This window comes from Rhamphochromis longiceps, linkage group LG16, assembly GCF_057381845.1.
Source record: "Rhamphochromis longiceps isolate RC_006_pf linkage group LG16, R_longiceps_female_GT1.1, whole genome shotgun sequence".
Lineage (NCBI taxonomy): Eukaryota > Metazoa > Chordata > Actinopteri > Cichliformes > Cichlidae > Rhamphochromis > Rhamphochromis longiceps.
In genome coordinates this window covers 2,525,573-2,531,523 of record NC_140572.1, presented here as the reverse complement: position 1 = coordinate 2,531,523, position 5,951 = coordinate 2,525,573, and positions in this window count along the sequence as shown.

Here is a 5,951-nt window from a genome sequence, read left to right as displayed (position 1 = left end):
CTGAAGTCTAAATCTGGACTGAAGTGTGAGAGTGGCATTTAGAGGGACAGAGGAAGAGTGGGTGGAGACGGGGGGGGGGGGGGGTATTGCCTTATTAACATTTGTAGCAGAGCAGAGGACGCTCATCCCGGTCACTTCATCTTCTGAAAGTGGAAACTAAACACAGATTTAATAAGCAGTTTGTATGTACGAGATGTCTGCATATCCAATAATCCATCCTCTCCTCCACCTCTGGCTCCATGAAAACAGCCAAAGTGCCAACATTTATACTGGTTCTTGAGTGCAGACTCGAGAACCAGTGGGTGATACAGCAATGACAACATCCAGCTACGGTAGCAACCAGCGCACTTCAGCACATTCGTTAGCTTCAATGTCATGAACTATTTGTGTGTTTTTAAGATTAGCTATCAGATCATCAGACATGTTTTAACAGTAGACATAACTTCTCTGTCCAAAGTGTCATTTTTACTCTTAAAGAATTTTACATTACTTTTAGTTTTGTTTCCAATTCTTGTGAAACAGCTGCTAGTGATATTAGCTAATATGTGTCTTGATGCTCAATCATCCAGGTAAGTAAATCCCAGAGGCTGATTCTGCTAATCTTGACTTGGATGAGCAGAATCAACCTTCATTAGCTAATATTACTTTGATTTTAAGTGTGGAAATGTTCATATTTTAGCTTACATTTTTAATAACCAACTTTGATGTAGGGCTTTTAATGAGGTGCATTTAACTTCTCCCAGGATAGCTGAACTTTATACTTCTGTGTTACAGGAAGAAAGAAGTGCTCAGTACAGCTTTAAGACTTTGCTGGTACTACTGTGGGAGACATTCAAAGTTTACTGGGCCAGTAACTATTTATAAATCTAGTAAACCATCTCCTACTTTGCACCGTAGTCAGTTTACATGCAGCTTCTAACATCACTAAACACATAGTCAACATTCACATTTTTACAGAAAAGATTTAAACTTTGCCAAAAAACCCTTTGAAACCTGAAACCATGTGTTCTCTCTTAATTTCCAACAAAACATAACAAAATAAACTCTGCAGTTTGTTGACTAAAAATGAAGAAACTGTTGGCAAACGCACACAGATTCAGCACTTCTTCTCAGGTGTTAACACAGCTCAAACATGTAGATCATTCTCTGAATCCAGTTTACATTGTAATTCAGATTCACAGCCAGCTTGTACAACGTCGTGCTAATAATAACTGCAAGTGTCCAAACAGGCTGTGCTGCTGGTTACAGGAGACCTCACATATTAATAGTTTACAGCTATTTACAGAGTCCTTTTAAAATGTTGTTGGAGTATCACAGTTGCAAAGAAAAGTTGTCAGCGCCCTGAAAACGCATAGAAGCTGCAGTGATTGGACAGAAGAACAAACACAATGTGATTAAACTAAAAAACAGCAAATCTGTAAAATCTATGTCTGCAAAAAGTGAATAAAGGTGAGCATCAGAACACATCTGTGGAGAGATGCTCAAACTTAACCACGTTAAATGAGATGAGCCATTTCTTTTTAAATGCCAGAATCCCACTGTTGGTAATTTATGTTTGAATAGAGTTGATCTGAAGTGGGTCAAAACTCGTGACAACCCAGAAGGTGAGCTGCAATAATTTCACTGGGTGGTGGCATAATCCATTCTCATAAACCACTTAGAAAAATACATAGCATAGCATTGGAGTGCTATGACTTCTTAGAGCAGAACGAACGAAAAAATTTATATATAATATAAAAATCATCATTGCAGATCAGTCAATGCCAGGAACAGTAACACTGATTCTTATTCATATTTATGTAGTTTTCCTTGTTTTTTCATTATTAGTTCTTTTACACAGTGACTAAAAAAGACACTTCCACTTGATGTGCTAGTATAATATAGTGAAGTCAGGGCACTTGCAGTGCAGTAGTTCTCCTGTAGAAGGGCGCAGTCCGAGGAACAGCAAAGATACTGCACAGGCCTCTGGTAGAGAGGCCTGAAGGATAAAGATCACCCCAGGGTGAGAAGGGAATTATATACATGTCTATGTTTGATCCTGAAATCCTGACAGATTTTTTTATTACGAATGTCTCAGTGCATTTTCCTATTCACCTTTTCTTGAGTTACATGAAGCGTGACAGTTCCATATGCTGAACGACAGCCCACAAGCATTGACTGACTGATTGTCACTAGTAATGAAACACGTACATGCATCTACTGTTCACTACAAAGCGTCTTAAGGCGACTGCTGTTGTGATTTGGCGCTATATAAATAAAATTGAATTGAATGCAGTGAAACAGGCCCCCTTCCGACCGTAAATACAGGCACAAACATGACGTTGGTAAGACAGGTCGGAGAGGTAGGAGGGTAAGAAAAACAATGAAATACACAATACATGAGGGGAGAGGAGGGAAAAAAACTCCACCCAGACTGAGCTCCTCAGGGGAGAGCAGTTTGGGAACAAAACCCTCAATGAAGCACATGAGTCTTCACACCTTACAACATAAAAAACACGGGACTTGCGATGGGTGGGGTTTGGGAGAGAGGCGACGTAGACAACAGCCATCCGGTCCTGCAGCCGGACCCTGGCCCTGGACACAGACTCGCCTGACTGCATTGGGTGGAAGTTCGAAGCCGTTGGAGGGGGGAGGTTATTGTATATCTGTCTGAGTACATGTGTATGCGTGCGTGTATCCTGTATCCAACTCGAGAGAGTTCCCTTTCACCTAGTTTTAAGCAAAAGTCAACAATCCCCCAGCCAACACAGGTGACCTTGAGGAAGTAGGAGGATAGGGCAGAGTCACACACCGTCTTTAATCTGGAAGGATTTGTTGTTCCAGCTTCGGCTCTGGAGCTTCCAGCTGGTGAGGGGAGGCCGTGTGAAGATGCATCCCAATTTTGCAGTTGATCTACTGTCCATCACTGGTCCCAGGTCTATTGATTTCCCATTGCAGAGTCGTGAGCTTCTCCATGATTTTATCTATAGTGCGTTCAATAAGCACAGTCTGAGTACTCACTGCATCAGTCATGCCGGTCAACCTTTTTGGGCAGCTGTAACCGCTTTCATTAGTCGTAGATAAGCCAGGGCTATGCCAGCTCCAATCAGCAGGAACCCCGTTATCATGGTTCCAAATAGGTAGATGTCTTCAACGTCCTCCATCGAGTGTTGCCAGGCACAAGACCCGCCAACCCCCAGCCGTCCATTGTGTATGCAGCAGCCAACATTCCTGCAGGACATTCAGGCTCCCCCGGTCTTCTCGGTGAGAAGAAGATGTCAGTCGCGTTAAGAGACTAGTTGATCAAATCCAGAATTTCTTGATTTTAGAGAACAAGACGGAGCGAGTCGCTGAGTTAGAGCAGACGAGACAAAAGAAGCCAAACAGGAAAGATAAGGGAGGGAGAGAGGAAGATGTGACCGCCTCCGTCGAGAGCCAAGCCTTTATTGTTAGTATGGTATATTGAGATGATATGCAGTGCCCTTTGACCTCCAAACATGGTGTGTATAATGGCTTCCAGAGTTCAGTTTTGGTCTCAGGCTATATTCTCCCAGTATTTCACAGGCGTCTATTGTTATTCAGCAAACTTTTAATGCTCAACATACTTTTTCTTTAGCAATGGAGTCTTGCATGGCGAGCGTGCATACAGGCCATGGTGTGCATCTCTTATTGTTTTCTTTGAAACCATTGCACCTGATGATTCCAGCTCCTTTTGTAGTTTTGGTCCTCAGCACTTGGACAACTCTTCTGAGAATTTTCACTTCTCTGTCTGAAATCTTGTGGGGAGCAACTGGTCATGGCTGGTTTATGGTGAAATTATGTTCTTTCTTGTTCCAGATTATGGCTCCCATAGTACTCACAGGAACCTTATTTGATCCACTGTATAGTGACTGGAACATGTAGTTAATCTGTATAAATTCATATCTAAAACTACGTTTTTTCCCACCCCCACTAATGGAGGCGCCCTCACTCATTTCCTCCAATAAAAGAGTAGCACCACAAAACTGCTAGTTCCAAACTACCGAAATGATGTCCCCGTTAATTTCCATGGAGAAACAAACACCAGAAAACATTTGTTTGTTAGATCTGCTGAATGCAGGCTGCTTCTCAAAAGGCACCAAGTGAAAAAGAAGCTACTATTTATAAGCAGCCCAACTCTCTTTAATATTCATCAAATCAGAGTAAGTGACAAAAAAAAGGGAAAGACCCAAACCAACACCTCTTACCTGGACTGACCGATTTTACACAAAGCCTGGTTGGGGCAAAGAAAAACCCCAAACTTCATGACTTTTCTTTCAGATTTGTTGCTATTGTCATTGTCACACTGTGCTCAGGAGTTAGAGCATGTCGTATACTAATCTGGAAGGTCGATGGTTCGATCCTTCCAGTATGCACACCATCCTTGGACAGGATACCGAACCACAAGTTGCTCCTGATGTGTCCAGAGTGTCAGTCTTAGAAAGCCCTTAGGAATAGAAACAACTATTTGCATGAATGTAGGTGTAAGTGCTTTGAGTGTTCAAGCAGAGTAGAAAAGCACTATATAGGAACCAGTCAGTTCATTCTGTGTTTGTCAGACATTCATATTGTGGTTTCAAATAATGCAGTAAAGTGCTCCCTTTGAGCCAAAACTCTTTAAACTGCTTCAAAGGCTAGATTCATTGTTACCTGTAAGACGGATTTGTCATAATTAGCATCACATATTTGTGTTTTGTCTTTTACTGCCCACACTGTACCGTGGAGAAGGTTTATCACACATAATAAAAAACATGAACCGTCTGGCTGTGGGGCTTTTGTTCGTTTGGATCTCCCGAGGCAGCAAAGAGACACGGCAGCCGTTTTTGGACTTGAACCTTCAACTGCTTCTTAAATGTAAGAAAATGCACTTTGGGCATATTCGTCTTCTCTCTCCTGCCAACATCAATTTGTTCATCTGCCACCCAGCAGAGGATGTCTCCCAAGTACAGTTCAAGAATCAAACACGTCTCCTTTAAAGTTCCTGCTATGACGAAGAGAACTGAAAATAATTATGCAGTAGTGACAAACATCTGGCAGCTACAACACTGTTGCAATAGCGTTGCTTGTGATATTTTTCAGTTTTAACAGAAGATGTACCAAAACATTTTTATCAGTTTATTCTTGAATCAAAATCACCTTAAAAGAACATCAGCAGCTTTTTTTTCTCCTGAAAATGAGGAACTCCCTACCAACAACAACTCAGCTCTGTCCAGTTTACCCCATTCATGTTTACTGTGGCTCTTTGGCTCAGTCTAACACTGCACTCGCCGTGTTTGGGGGAACAAACAGTCTTTGAATCTAACAGAGAGCAATGCAAGTGTAACTCATAGAAACACAAAGTATTGGGAGATGCACTGTGTTCAAAGAAGCTATGGTTACCTATTACTACGGATGGGTACTGGTGGTTCTGACATAAACGGTAGTAACCAGACCGAAAAGCAGCGCACATTTCGGTGCTTTTTTTCCCTGAGATGTCACACACTTTGGATTCCAGCCAATCATTTTACCTTTCCGAGGATAGTAGGCGGGCCCAGGTACGTACGTTCTTTTAGAGCAGAGCTACAGAGTAAAAATGCCCAAAGCGAAGCGGTCAAAGTCTGGCTGTACTTCACAGCAAAAGATGCAAACTCAGCAGCCTGCAACAAGTGCTTTAAGCTGATACTGTGATACTGTCAAAGGAGGTAACACCTCGAATCCGATGAAACGCCTGGTGACGCATAGCGTTTTGATAAAAGCCGAGAAATGCACCATATTTGACAGCTTGCTGCGAGACCTCACACCGAGCACATCTACTGCGGGTGTGGTAAATCTCCATTAGTGAGTTAGCGCGGATCGCCCCGTGTGTGGGGCTGGACGGTCCTTATCATTTTGCAGAAAAAAAGAGACTGCTAAAAATGAAAACATGAGAGGTTTTTAGACAAAGTTTGTGTTCTCCATTGTTTAAGCACCGGTTC